This window comes from Puma concolor, chromosome D3, assembly GCF_028749965.1.
Source record: "Puma concolor isolate L17-30 chromosome D3, mPumCon1.1.hap2, whole genome shotgun sequence".
Taxonomy (NCBI): domain Eukaryota; kingdom Metazoa; phylum Chordata; class Mammalia; order Carnivora; family Felidae; genus Puma; species Puma concolor.
Window position 1 is genome coordinate 58,490,808 of NC_141678.1, and position 16,261 is coordinate 58,507,068.

Here is a 16,261-nt window from a genome sequence, read left to right on the forward strand (position 1 = left end):
TTTCACTGTAACATATTTTCTGATGTCATAATTTATTTTATGAAAACTTGATATTCATTCAACAAATATTTATTGTATGACAAGTATTGCTCAATATTCATCTATTAGCCTATTATTGGATAATAGAAGGTTTTGCTATTATAAATTATGCCTTGAAGAGCATTGCTAGAATAAATTTCTTACTTTATCTCTACCCATGTCTTTGGTACGGATTCCTATAAATGGAACTACAAACTCAAAGTGCATATTAATACTTTTAAGATTCTTGATTCACATGGCCCAGTTGCTTTCCATAAAAGTTAAATCAGTTTTCACCATCAAAGCTATGTTTGAGAATTCTCTTTTCATGAAATTTGAAGAATTTTTGGCCATTATTTGTTCAAAAAAAATTTTTTTACCTTTTCTCTTTCTTCTTTCCTTCTGGATTTCATTTACAGGTATATTAGATCTTTACTGAAGTCCCTGACTCTGCTAATTTTTTAGAATTTTTTTTTTCCTTTTTCTTCATTGTGGATAATTTCTATTGATCTGTTCTCAAGTTCATCAACTCTTCTGTTATTTCCAATCTGCTGTTAAGCCCATAGAATAATTTTTTTAAATTAGATATTGGATTTTTCAGTTTTAGAATTTCTATTTGTGTCTTTGTTAAAATTTCTATTTCTCTACTGAAATTTCCTATTTTATTCATTACAATTCCTTTATTCATTATTTTTCCTTTAAAATGCTTTTCTCTAACACCTGGTTTATCTTGGGGCTTCTCTCCATTGGTCAGCTTTAATCTTGAGTATTGGTCATGGTTTCCTTTGTACACTTAGCAGTTTTTTATTGTTTCCTGGTACTGGGAATGACTCTAGAATTCACTTTTAGTCCTCTAAACAATGTTAATTTTTTGTGTGTGTTAGCAAGCATTTAACTTGACTGAATTCACATTCCAAGCCCTATCTCCCATGCGAGTAACAGTGAAAATCACTGCCGAGCCCTATGAACTTTAACTCGGATGGATGCTTGAGTCGGCCTCATTCATGTGTAGTTCAGTGGTCAGCCCAAACTGGCAGGGTTGTTACACAGAATTTGAGGCGCTCTCTCTCTCTCTTTCTCTCTCTCTCTCTCTGCCCTCTCCAGGGTTTTTTCCCTTTTCAAGTGCTTTGGTCAGCTCAGATTCTATTCTCTGGGTCTTTAAGACCGGCCTTCAGCTGAAAGCCATTAAAAAAGAAATTGAGAACCCTCCCAGTGCCACTGCATTCAAGTGCTGATCTTCTTCCAGTTTCTGCTTGTTTTCCGTGACTCTTCAGTGCTTCAGTTCTGTTTGTTTGTTTTCTCCCCAAGTTTGTATTGGGGAGAAATATGTAACTACGGGAGTAACTATGGGAGTTTGGGACCTATAGAACTCTTCAGCTGTTATTAGAAGCAGAACCAAAGAATTCTCATTTCAGACAATTTTGCCATCTTTTAATTGTGATAAAATACACATAATATAAAATTTACCATCTAAACCATTTTTAAGTATATTTACATTGTTATGTAACCAGTCTCCAGAACTTTTTTATCTTGCAAAACTGAAACTCTATACCCATCAAACTACTGCACATTTCCTCTCCCTGCCAGCACCTGGCAACCACCTTTCTGCTGTTTCTGTAAGTTTGATTACTCTAGTTACCTCACATACGTGGAATCACATAGTATTGGCCTCTTTGTGACGTGCCATAATCTATTTTTTATTTAATTTTTATTGTTTTTGATAGCAAGCATACACATACTTTAAAAAGTCAACCAGTAGGGGGCGCCTGGGTGGCTCAGTCGGTTGGGTGTCCGACTTCGCTTAGGTCATGATCTCACAGTCTTTGAGTTGGAGCCCCGTGTCGGGCTCTGTGCAGACAGCTCAGAGCCTGGAGCCTGCTTCAGATTCTGTGTCTCCCTCTCTCTCTGCCCCTCCCCTGCTCATGCTCTGTCTCTGTCTCAAAAATAAATAAAAACATTTTAAAAATTTTTTAAAAAGTCAACCAGTTCAACAAGACTTCTGCAAAATAGCAACTGCCTGTACATTGGAGCAGCGGTACTCCCAACTTTCACTCCTTAGAAGAAGTTTTGACTGTTTTAGATGTTTCTTCTTATAACTGTTTCTTCTAGCATTATATCCTTATTTCTGAATAACCGACTTATGTGGGCCTTGGTTATTGACTGTCTGCTATGAAAGATGATGATTTAGCTCTCATAGTTAACCATCTATTTGCTGTCTCTCTCTTTTTTCACCATTCCCTCCATTTCTTCTCTCCACTCTTCTCCCTTTTCCCCTTCTGCCTCTAATGTACGTACCCACACATATGCTTTTTCCTTCTGTCCTCTCAGTATAGCTATATCACAATATATTTACAATCAGACTGTATATATTTTATACACAGCAGGGTCATGTACTATATGATTACAATATTTAATTTTTATATAATTGTTTTCTCTAAAGCTTAGAAATGCCTTATTTAATTTTCTTTGTAATAATTCATTTGTTAGTTCACTCAAATATTTATAGTTTCCCATCAGGTGTTAGATACATCCTAAACTTTGGGGGATACAGCAGTGCACAAAACACGAAAATTTCTGACCTTGTGTAACTTAGATTCTCATGTCTTGTCATTCCCAAACCTAATCAGAAACTTTAATTCTCTGAATATGTTTAGACACATTAATTATTCTGTCATATTTTCATTGCATTCTTTTGTTGCTATATTCCCTTCTTTCTGCTTTCTTCCTTTCTTCCTTTTTTCCCTTTTTTTTTTTTTTTTTTTTTTTACGATATCCCTCCTGGGGTCCTGTGTAATCCTGCTTATATATTTACTTGCTTGCTTATGGTAGAAGAAAATATATAAAATGCTGGTAAGCCAAAAGAAGAAATTAACACATACCCATAATCTTATCATATAAAGACAATCTTAGTATATAACTTCTGGATCTCATTTCTTTATGAGTGAGTATGTGATGTGTTGATATTATACATTTTGTTTCATATTCTACTCTTTTTAAATTGAAGCATAATTAATATACAGTATTATATTCATTTTAGGTGTACAATATAATGATTCAACAATTTCATACATCACTCAGGGCTCATCAAATCAGAATACTCTTAATCCCCTTTATTTCACCCATCCCCCACCCACCTCCCCTCTGGTAACCATTAATTTGTTCTGTACATTTAAGAGCCTGGTTTTTTGGTTTGTTTGTCTCTTTTTTCCTTTGTTCATTTGGTTTATTTCTTTTTTTTTAATGTTTATTTATTTTTGAGAGAGAGAGACAGAACACAAGTGGGGGAGGGACAGAAAGAGACACAGAATCAGAAGCAGGCTCTAGGCTCCAAGCTGTTAGCACAGAGCCCGATGTGAGGCTCCAACCCACGACTGCTAGATCATGACGTGAGCCAAAGCTGGACGCTTAACCGACTGAGCCACCCAGGTGCCCCCCCCCCCCGTTTGGTTTATTTCTTAAATTTCACATGTGAGTGAAATTATGTGGTATTTGTCTAGGTCCGTTTGTGTTGTTCCAAATGGCAAGATCTCATTCTTATTCATGGCTGAGTAATATTCCATTGTATATATATACTACATTTTATACACACACACACACACACACACACACACACACACACACACACATACATACTACATCTTTTTAAAAATTTTAATTCCCATATAGTTAACATGCAGTGTTATATTAGTTTCAGGTATACAATACAGTGATTCAACAATCCTATACAATATTCAGTGCTTGTCAAGATAAGTGTACTCTTAATCCTTTTCACCTATTTTACCCATCCTCCCACCCACTTCCCTTCTGGTAACCCTCTGTTTCTTCTCTATACTTAAGGGTCTCTTTGGGGGTTTCTTTCTTTATTTTTCCTTTTCATTTGTTTTGTTTCTTAAATTCCACATATTAAGGAAATCATAAGGTATTTCTCTTTCTCTGCCTGACTTATTTCACTTAGCATGATACTCTCTAGATCCATCCATGTTGCTGCAGATGGCAAGATTTCATTCTTTTCTATGGCTGAGTAATATTCCACTGTATATATATGTACCAAATCTTCTTTTCTATTCATCTATAGATGGACACTTGGGTTGCTTCTGTATCTTGGCTATTGTAAAAAATGCTGCAGTAAATAATGCTGTCTTTTTGAGCAGGTGTTTTTGTTTTCTTTGGGTAAATGCCCAGTAGTGGAATTACTAGATCATATGGTAATTCTATTTTTAATATCTTGAAATATTAAATACTATTTTCTACAGTGGCTGCACCAATTTGCATTCTCACCAATGGTGCATGAGGGTTCCTTTTTCTCCATTTAGCCAATACTTGTTATTTCTTGTGTTTTTGATATTAGCCATTATGGTAGGTGTAAGGTGATATCTCCTTGTGGTTTTGATTTCCATTTCACTGATGGTTAGTGTTGTTGAACATCGTTTATGTGTCTGTTGGCCATCTGTATGTCTTCTTTGGAAAAATGTGTATTCAGGTTCTCTAGTCCAAATTTTAATCAGATTATCTGTTTTTTTGGTGTTGAGTTCTGTAAGTTCTTTATATATTTTAGGTAGTGATCCTTTTAATAAAATGATTATATAGTTTTTATTCTCTCTCTTATTAATGTGATGTGTCATATTGATTGATTTGTGAATATTGAACCCGCTTGCATCTCTGGAATAAATCATAGTTGATAGTGGTGAATGATTTTTTTTTAATGTAGTGTTGTATTCAGTTTGCTAATATTTTGTTGAGGATTTTTGCATCTAAGTTTATCAGAGATATTGGCCTGTATTTTTTTGGTTTTGGTTTTGGTTTTTGGTTTTCAGGGGTCAATGGGTTGGTTTCTCGTAGTATCTTTATCTGGTTTTGGTATCGGGATAATGCTGGCCTCGTAGAATGAATTTGGAAGTTTTCCTTCCTCTTCTGTTGTTTGGAATAGTTCGAGAAGAATAGGTGTTAACTTTTTAAATGTTTGGTAGAATTCACCTGTGAAGCCATCTGGTCCTGGAGTTTGTTTTTTGGAAGTTTTTTGTTTACTGATTCAATTTCATTGCTAGTAATTGATCTCTTCAATTTTTCTGTTTCTTTCTGATTCAGTTTTGAAAGGCTATATGTTTCTAGGAGTTTATCTATTTCTTTTAAATTGTCCAACTTGTTGGCATATAATTTTTCATAATATTCTCTTATAATCCTTTGTATTTTTGTGGTGTTGGTTGTTACTTCTCTTTCATTTTTTATTTTATTTATTTGAGTCTTCCTTCTTTTTCTTCAGGATTCTGACTAAAGGTTTATCAATTTTGTTTAACTTTTCAAAGAACCAGTTCCTGGTTTCACTCATCTGTTCTATTGTTTCCTTAGCCTCTATTTCAATTATTTATGTTCTAGCTTTATAGTTTCCTTCCTCCTACTGGCTTTGTGTTTTGTTTGTTCTTATTTTTCTAGCTCCAAAGGTGTAAGATTAGGTTGTTTATGTGAGATTTTTCTAGTTTCTTCAGGTTGGCCATAATTGCTACAAAATTCCCTCTTAGAACAGCTTTAGCTACATCCCAAAGCTTTTGGACTATTGTGGTTTCATTTTCGTTTGTCTCCATGTATTTTTTTATTTCCTATTTGATTTCCTGGTTGACCCATTCATTGTTTAGTAGCATGTTATTTTTCCTCCATGTGTTTGTTTGTTTTGTGTTCTTTCCCAGTTTTTTCTTGTGACTGATTTTTAACTTCATACTGTTATGGTCAGAAAAGATGCAAGATATGATTTCAATTTTTTTTTAATTTATTGAGACTTGTTTTTTGGTGTAACATTATCTATTCTGGAAAATGTTCCATGTGCACTTGAAAAGAATGTGAATTCTGCTGTTTTGGGATGGAATGTTCTGAATACATCTGTTATGTCCATCTGGTCCAATGTGTCATATTCCAGTTTATTTTTAGTTATCCTTTGCTAAATTTCAAAAGAAAAACATTTTTTCTCATAAAAAGTAAAACATCCAAAGAAACATCAGAAAAAATTAGTCATCTTTTATTCCTTATTCTGTTCCCTATCCTATCCTGGTTGAATTAGTGCTAGCACACTGATGTGTATCCTTCTATATCTTTCTTTATGCCTATCTATATTTATATCATATATATATAACATCAATAAACATTTGAGATAAAACTGAACACATTGCTTGTTAATTACCCCCCAAACACACTTAACAGTACTTAATGGTTATCTATCAGATTTTTAGATATAGAACTGTAGAAAGCAGAATAATTGCTCTCCAAAGATGTCTGTGTTCTAATCCCTGGAAACTCTCAGTATGACACCTTACATGGCAAAAGGACTTTGCAGATATGCTCAAGGGAACAGACTTTGAGATGGGGGGATTATCCTGGATTATGTGGTTGGGCCCAGTCTAATCACAAATCCTAAAAAGTGGAGAATATTTTCTTTCTGGGTCAGAGAGATGGGATGGAAGGAGAAGAGATTCCAAGCATAAGAGTAACTTAACTTGTCATTGCTAGCTTTGAAGATGGAGGAAAGAGGTCACAAGCCAAGAAATGTAAGTAGCTTCTAGAAACTTAGGACAGTCCTCAGCTGACAGCCAGCAAAGTAATGGGGGCCTCCAATTGCCAGGAAACTAATTCTGCCAACAACACAAATGAGCAATGGAACATTCTCCCCTAGAGCCTCCAAAAAGGAACATAGCCCGGCCTCTACCTCAGTGTTCGCCCAGTGAGACCTGTGTCAGACTCCTGACCTACAGAACTACAGAGTAACACATCTATGTTGTTGAAGCCACTAAATTTGTGATAATTCATTATAGCAGCAATAGAAAACTAATACAAACTTGTTTTTTATAAAGGCATAATAGTCTGTGGTTTCTGTATGTACTATAACTTATCTAGCACTTTTATTGTTGGACATTCAAGTTGTTTCAAGTTCTTTACTACTATGCATAAGGTTACAGCAGGCATGACTGTACTTATATTCTTCTGTTTTAGTACTTGTATATTTTAAGAATAAATTCCCCAAAATAAATAAGTCAAAGGCTATTTTTACATAAAGATATTTTGGTATAATTTATAGTTACAAATTATAATAGTCCCTGCCAATTTTATTTTCTAAAAGATTGTAGCAATTCATACACCTGCTTGTAATTTATGAAAGTTTTCATCGCTGCTGTTCAGGTAAGGGTAGTGAATGCTTTACAAACTAGTGCTGCAGTCTAAGAGATGGATGTACTTTTAAAGTTTAGGTGCACTGGGCATGCATGTCCCACATTCCAATGATGACAAAAAAAGGTAAGACGATACACTACTTCCAAAAAATATTTCCTAATATGTCTTTTATAATACCATAGACCTTTTAAAATGTTAATCTACATCGTAAGAGTTTGAATAAACTCTGACAACTGCCTGCAAAGTCTGACTGTCTTTGGAAAGCCAAGAATTCTTACTCAACAGTGTTTAAATTATTTAATCTAATGTGAGATTCAAGGAAGTAAAGGTGATGAGTTCATCTGTCTCCTTGATTCAGTTGACTATGAAAATGCTATTATCTCCACTAACCCCAGAAGGAGGTAGAGATGGGGCGAGAGAAAATACATACAGCTTGAGCAGCCTTTGAAGAATTGTTTAAACCAAAATGTCTGTTGATTTCACAAAATATAATCAAGAATTGTTGTGGGAAATGACCTTCTTTCTACCTTGCAGTCTCTTTGATTTTTGCTGGTAGAACTCCCTAGGTAAAATTTAATTTTAAGCTAAATTTTGTTTATTTGGAAATTTAGATTATCTTAGTATTAAAAATGTGCATTTAAAATATTAAACTTACTCAAGTGAGGCATTAAGAATTTGAAACTAAAATAAATGAGATAATGAGGAAGTGAAAAACATCTTTTTTATAATTAACAACTCATTTTGAGTTAATTATATACAATTACCAAAATCTAATTGCAATTTATTTTCTATTATCTGTGGGAAGAATCACAGGCAAGGGAGCTTACATTGCTGCCTCCTGCATAAATGCTATAGAATGAAAATAAATAATACGTGAAACCTTAATGACAAATAAGAGCAAATAGTAGGGCACAAGCTGAGCCAAACCATTGGAAGATAATTATCACATGAAAGATGATAATGACTTAAAAAGTCACAAGAACTCTGATTGCTTATAGGTTCTCTGGTCTGTTTTTTAGTTAATTTGATGTCTGTTGGCTATGCAAAGATGACCCTTATGAAGTAACATTAGTTCTGTAATTATGCAGATTTCTAAAAATCTGACCATTTTTGTATTTTTACATAATACTGAGCAATAATTTTTTATTGAACATCTATTATTATTTAAAAAAAAAACTGGCTTGCGAAGTACTACAGGAAATATACAGAATCCCCTACCAGCGGGTATTTTAATAGTAGAGTAAGGCAAATATACCAATATTTATCATCTATTAGATAATATAAGGGCTACACAAGAAATAGAAAGAAATTAAGAAAAGGTTTTTGGAAGTGGTAATATTTGAAATAAGTTATAAAACATAAGGTAGAATTTTAATTGGTTAGGGGTATCTATGGATGTGTGTGTGTGTCTCCGGTGGGTGAAGACTTGGAGAGGATCTGAGTGAAGGAAGAAAAGCACACAGTATGTGAGGGCACCGTAGCAAGTATGCTTTAGTTTTATCAGAAGAGTAAGGGAAAGTGAAACTAAAGATTAAATTTGTAAGTTAGGTTAGATTATGAAAAGGTTTAAATATCAAGCCAAAGGTTTTGGACCTGTGTGATTCGAACAATAAACAAGTCAGGAAAAAGAACTGAGTTGTGATAAAGATGATTAATTTGCTTTTAAAGACCATCGGAGTGAGGGTCCAGAATACCAGGTTTTAGTCTTTTTAGTAATTAACCATGTGACTTTACAGATAATGCTGTGCTCCTCCGTCTCCTTGCCTATGAATGGGAGAGTTCAACTGGATTTTTACTGGGTTTCTTCCATCTCTAACATTCTTTTCTCTAATTATTAAACAGGCTGGATTTCTAGGCTAAGCCTACCTAGTGTATAAGTAGAAATTTGAATCTAATCCTCCTAAGAGAAATTGAAGTTAGAGGTTTAGACTTAGGAGTCATCTAGATTGGTGTTGGCCCTGTAGGAATGGGTATTAATTTCTGAGAAAAAGTTCAAAGAAATGTAAACATAACCTTAGAAAATGTGTAGATGGGAACCTGAGAAAAACCAAGAGTGGCAATGTGAAAAGTTTTCAAAAAGCAGGCTGGTGCTGTTCATGGAAATAAAAGAGGAAAAGCAGAAATGTTACCTTGGAAAGAAATTTGGTTGAGAGAGTATAATTTTGAGGAGAGGAATGACCTAAAATTTTTATAATCCTGGGAAGTGGCTAGTGAAAGAAAAGATTGCAGGAAATGAATAATTGATGGAGCACAGTCCTGAATAAGATAGGGAGATCAATTTCTATCGCTGGTCAACTTCTCCCTTATTTGTTACAGACTTCCCTTTCTCTGCTTGTACCTGCACCCACCCCTTGTTTCTTTTTTCTACACATTCTTTCTATGTGACCTTATCTAAGCTCTTGGCTTTAAATATCCTCTGTATGCTGCTGACTCCCAAATTTGTTTCTACAGGCCTGACCTTCCCCCCCACCCCCAACCGTTAAACCCTGTCCACTAAACTGTCTGATAGACATCTCCCAGATAACAAAGCTAAAACAGAAATCTTATTTCCCTTTTCCAATCCCCCCAGTCCACATTCACCCTATCCTAGACTCTATTTCAGTAAATGCTAGCTACTCAAGTCAAAAAGTGTCCTTCACTTCTCTCCTTCCTTCTTTCTCCCCTCCCAAGCAATCTGTAAGCATATTCTTTTATTTCTATTCTACCTCCAAAATGTATGTACTCCTCCCACCATAGTACAAACCTTGGCTTCTGTAAAGAGTTCTGTTCTTACCCTCATACAATTTATTTTCCATAGCAGATGGAAAGATCATTCAAAAATAGCAGTTTACTGCTCCCTGGCCTAAAATTCTTCAAAGACTCCTTGATGCATGTAGAATAAAATCTCAACTCCTTGGCTATCTTAGAATGTTCTACATGATTTGGCTTCTGCTTAGCTCATTTCATACCACTCTCCTTCTTAAACAACTTAGTGACCCTCACTTAAAATTTAAACTTCTTACCATGGCCTTTATGCTTTTCTATCTTGACTTTGCACTTTCTTCCTTAAATCCTATGTTCCAACTGCATTGGTTTGGTCTTCTTTCAGGTTCTAGTATATGCTGCATCATACCTATAGCTGTTTTTAGCATTCTTAATTCTGTTCTTCCTTATGTTAACGTTTTTAGATGAGAGCTTAAATTTTGTCTCCTGAGAGGGTACTTTCCTGGTCACCTTATGTGAAGCATGTGTCTGTCATTGTTCCCTATTCCAGAATTCCAAAGTCTCATTTACCACCACCCAACTTTAAGCTTCATGAGGGCAAGGATCACAACTGTCTTGTTATGTATGATATATTATAACACATCTTCTATATGTTATGAATATTGTATATTCAGCCTATAGTATGTGGTCATAAAATATTGGTGCAATGAATTTTTTAAAATCTCAGTCTTCTCAGTAAAGTATGAAGTGAGTTTATCTACTACAAAAGGTGGCAGTAAAGACAGTGTCTGGGAAGAGGAAAGAGATTCTTGGAATAATCTCAGGGGAAGGTTTAATAAGAAGTCATCAAAAGGTGATGAATGAGAAGTATTGTATCCATAATAGAAAAAAATAACTCAAAATGATCAGGTAAACTACCCTAAGATGCAACTCTCAGAAGAGTAAACACAGGCAGCCAATACATGTATCAAATCTTCTCACAACTAATCTTGGGAAAGTAAAAATTAAAAGCACCAAAAAGGTACCACTTTTTAAATTAATAAACAGGCAGAATTCAAAGACTTAATAATATCAAGAGTTAACAAGAGTGCAGAAACAGATATTTTAATGCACTCCTGTTAGGGATGCAGATTGCTAGAACCATGTTGGTAGTCAATTTGGTGATATCATTTTACAATCATTTTTAATTATCGATGATAATTGACACAGCAACTCCCCTTGTAATTACCTACCCCTACCTTCTAACTTCATTTCTTTCCTCTTTTAAACTCACAACCTTTTGGCCTAAAGAATTGTTCATGTAAAAAGAGAACATTTCTCCAGTGTCTAGGTCAAAGTTCTTTAACAACCTGACTGATGCACATGGGTGGGGATATCTGCTGTCTATCATAGATACCCTAGAAGTCATCAGTAAAATTGTAAAATTGGGCTCAGAGACATCCCATTATAAAGCATAACTAAAGTAAATTAAAAAAAATGTTTGCTATTAATTGAATGTCACACAGCTTCAATAATAGAGGAAATTTCAGGGATTGGACAGTGATCTTCCTGTCATCTCTCAAATCCTTTTGAGCCATAACTAAAAAAACAAAACAAAACACAAAAAACAACTGTTTCCTTTTAGTACTTTCTTCTAGATCCACATTTCAGTCTTTTAATCATTTACCTTTTTGAAAAATAGGAAAATCATCACTCAAACATAGAATTACCATATGACCCAGCAATTCTACTCCTAGGCAACTTTCATCTACACCAAGACTTCTGTGTGAAAATTCAGAGCAATATTATTCATACCAGCCAAAAAGTAGAAACAACCCAAATGTCTGGCAACTGATGAATGGATAAGCAAAACACCATATATCCATACAATGGGATATTTGGCAATAAGAAGTACTAACGCATGCTGTAATATGGATGAACCTTTAAAAAAAAAGCTAACTGAAAGAAGGTCTCATGGAAGACCGTGAATTATATCCTCCATTTGTATGACATGTTCAGAAATGGCAAATCTATAGATACAAGCTGTGAATGAGTCATAGTCTAGTGCAGGGAGAGGGGAATGAGGGGCAACTGCAAATGAGCATGAGGTTCCTTTCGGGGTGTTAGAATTCTAAAATTAGATTGTGGCGATGGTTGCACAAGTCTCAACTCACTAAGAATTACCATAAATGGGTGAATTCATGGTATATAAATTTATCCCACTATAATTTTTAATTTTTCCTTCTATTTTTGGTACTGTTCAGTATTCAAAATAAATTAAATACAGCTAAGAACAAAAGAAATGTTACAAAGTGTCACATGCTCTTAGACCATATCAGCCTTCTTCTCTTCCTCCTCAAGGTTTTTTTTGCCTACATACACCTTCCTCTAGTTGCTAATTGCTTTTTTAAACTTAATTCTCCAACATAACATTCTATTATGTCTTCATAACAGATGCAATACTAAGACAAGTAGTAGTAAATATTCAGATCCTTTTTATGAGAACTGTGTCCTGGTGAATGATAATTTTATTTTTTTTAATGTTTTTATTTATTTCTGAGACAGAGAGAGACAAAGCATGAGCAGGGGAGGGGCAGGGAGAGAGGGAAATACAGAATCCGAAGTAGGCTCCAGGCTCTGAGCTGTCAGCACAGAGCCTGATGCAGGACTCGAACTCACAGACTATGAGATCATGACCAAGTTTTCTTCATTTTAAGCAATAAAGAAGGGAGCATTTCACTAGTCTGGTGCCTAGTCTGTCCATGCCTGAACTTGACCTTGTTTAGTCTTTAAGAGCAAAGCTTCATTCTTACATTCCATAGTAGGGTACATCCTTTCTCTACCCTTGCTACAAACACTGGTTTTTAAATAACTAATAGACTGAAACATAAGACTACTTAAGGTTCTCCCAAGCTATCGTCTATGCATGCTTTGTTACTTTGCATATTGATGGCATTCAAATAGGAAAAGACAAACCTACTGTCGCCTTGTATGTGGTGTAGCATGTCCATCGAATTAGCTTCTTTGTGGGTAATATCTACATGTTCTTGACTCTAAATAATTTTTTAATTATATTTGTCATCTTAATATGTAGTGAGTTTGTGGGATAAATATTTTCTAAAATGGTATTTCATAGATTCTCAGGATGTTAAATTAGTTGGCCGCATATCATTTTCCTAGGGTCTGATTTATAGGCATATGGGGTAGGGGGTAGCGAGAATCATCTACAGAAATTAGAGTAATTTCCTGAAGTATATTGCTGCTACCACTGGTTAAATACAAGGAGCTGGATAATAAATTGTATAATCATTTACATTTTATATGCTGCACACAAATGGATAAAGTTGTGGTGGTTTTTACCCTTCACTTTAACAAATGTACACAAATCTTTGTAAAAGTAATTTTCTACCCAGACAACATTAGTAGGATTGGGGAATTGGAAGTTTCATTGCTACTTGAGTCAGCTTGCTTTGATAACCTCATTCCAAGATTTATTTGTAATAAGAGCAGTTTGATTTCTGTTAATACAGTGACTGCCTATCCTTTTCCAATCTGAAATATATGGGTTCTTGTCCCAACATGGAACAAGGGTGACATCTTGCATATTGAACATCTTGCATTGTTTCCTGGGAGATAGAGAAAAACAATAGTCTTGGAAGTTTAGCTGGTTAAAAAGTATCAGGGATGCCTAGGTGGCTCAGTTAGTGAAGTGTCCAACTCTTGGTTTCAGCTCAGGTCATGATCTCACAAACTGTGAGTTCCATATCAGGCTCTGCGCTGACAGCATGGAACCTGCTTGGGATTCCCTCTCTCTGCTCCTCCTTCTCTGCCTCTCTAAATAAATAAATAAATAAATAAATAAATAAATAAATAAATAAACTTTTAAAAAGTATCATTTATTTGTTAGCATCATTTTTACAAGCCCAAATAAATACAGATTAGTCTGAAGCCTAAAACTGCAATTTTAGTTGTCCTATCAAATCTTTGGTAGTATCCAAAGAACTGTTTCTGGACCTAATTGATAAGTCTAAGTCTTGATTCTTTTTTTCTTTCTACAAGTATGTAAGATTTTTCTTTGGAAGGAATCTGCAAACATTGCTGTGTTTCATTTATACAACTGAAGTAGTTGCACATAAGATCTTTTGCAGTGGCAAGAGGGAGTAAGAACTAAGACAAAATGGATGGAAGCCAGAAACATTTACCAAAAATATCACATCGGCATATAAGACTTTTATATAACTGTAAAAGGTAGAGGCAGCAAGGTTATGATTAGTAATTATTAATTTTTTTTATTCTTGTATTCAGAAGCCCTAAGAGTTCTCTCTAAAAGGATATACAGTTTTTCATTGCCTTGCCGTAAACGGTTTTTATTTTTAATTAGCAATAGCTTCGGCTGGCTTTTCTAACTGCCTGGATATAGTTAAAAAATTGATTTTTGGATTCAAGACAATTGAATACACAAAGGACGATCCCATACAAACACAAAGGTTTAAAAACAAGTGCATTCTTTTATTTGTAGAAGTATGTATGCAGGGACTTCCTGGGTAGATGGAGTAACTGGAGGTTTGTTTGAAGATCAGATGAAAAGAAACAATGACTGTGTTCCTGAGCATATATTTTGATCATAAAGTGTCTGAGGATATGGTTGTGATCTTGATTAGCCCATGGTTTGTTGTGGGTGGACGCCTGTCTCAGAAGGACTGGCTATTACATATGAAATAGTGCTAATTTTTGATAATCCTACAGAGAAAATTTCATATTGAACTCAACTCATTTGTTTTTCACATTGCTCCTGTGGTGAAGAGGGTTGATTCCTGTGTTGCTTTTGCTATTTGGCATTTTCTCCTTTGGTAAACAGTGTGTGCAAGCTTTAATCCTTTAACCTTGAATCTGAGCCCTGGGCTATTTGATGGAAAGAGAATCTTTCTTTGTTATATCATGTGACATGGTGAAGGACTTTATTAGTCAGGGTCAACCAGAGAACAGAACCAGTAGGAGATATATTGGAGATATATATTACGAGATATATTGGAAGGAATTAGCTTAACACTAAGCAAGTCTGAAGTCCATAAGGCAGGCTGTCAGGAAGATCAGGCTAGAACTCTCAGGTACAGGCCGAAGCTGCTGTCCATAGGAGGGATTTCTTCTTTTTCAGGAAAGCTTCAGCTCTGCCTTTATGACATTTAAAAACATTGAATCAGGCCCACCCAAATTCTCTAAGATATTATGGATTTCAATCACATCTGCAAAATACCTTCATAGCAATCCCTACATTAGCGTTTGACTAGTTTTCTGGGTAACATAGCCTAGCCAAGTTGACACATCAAAAGGACCACCACCACAACCCACCTAGTGTCCACTTAGTACCCATACACATCTCCGTCAACTATACTTAATATCCAAATAAAGATAATTAGAAAGGCATACTTCTACCTAACATGATACAATTATCACACATACAGCTTGAAAACATGCTAACCCCTCCCCTAGAGGAGGATGTGAAGTCTTTGGGTCATTGTTCTTGACATCCTGTAATTTTAGTGCTGTGATGTAAAGTTAATTCTTATTTTTTCAATATTTTGTAAAAGTCTATTTAGCGAGAGAGTGTGTGCATGCATGAGCAGGGGGAGGGGCAGAGAGAGAGGAGAGAGAGAATCCCAAGTAGGAATTCTCACAGGGGGCTCGATGTGGGGCTCAATCTCGTGAACCGTGACATCATGACCTGAGCCAAATCAGGAATGGGATGCTTACCCAACTAAGCCACCCAGGTACCCCAAAGGTAAATATTATTAATGCATCTTATGTTAGATGATAAAGGGATTACAGGAAAGAAAAAAAATTTTAATATACGTATACAAACATAACAAAGTAAGGGAGAAATACTCATAAATATTAGTCTTCATCTCTGCAACTAGCCACATGGCTGTAGCTGGTATTTGTAACTATTTTTTTCTGTTACCCATTCTGTATTCCCTTTGCTATCAGGAAACACTTAAGCAGGTCATGGTTCTTTGTCCAGTAAGATGACCCATGCCTTCATTCCCGAGGGGGCAGGGCCATTACCATCATGCCTGAATTGGATTGTTGTAGCTTCCCATTGACTTTAATTATAGGACGTAGTAACTAAGAGACACCTTAAGGGATTTCTTATATTGCTGACATACTCTTCCTTATCTCCATATGTAGTAGCAACCAACTTTCCTCTCAGATGGATCACCCCACCCTGTATAGTAACCCTCTTCTTTGGTTGTTAATTTAGAACCATGAAGAGCCCAAAGTGGCCACATGGCATATCAACTTTCAGTTCAGTGGAATCCATGTTACATCTCCTCGCAGAAGTATTCCTCCTTTGGAACTAAGACCTCTAGAGCAAGAGATCCTAAGATCATGGGAAACAGAAGCAAAAATT

At 35.3% G+C, this 16,261-nt stretch overlaps 1 protein-coding gene across 8 annotated transcripts in view; it reads left to right on the top strand.

The window, feature by feature from the left end:
- Positions 1-16,261, top strand: part of KIAA1328 (KIAA1328 ortholog) — a 361,755-nt gene that overhangs the window by 220,113 nt on the left and 125,381 nt on the right. The window lies entirely within an intron of this gene.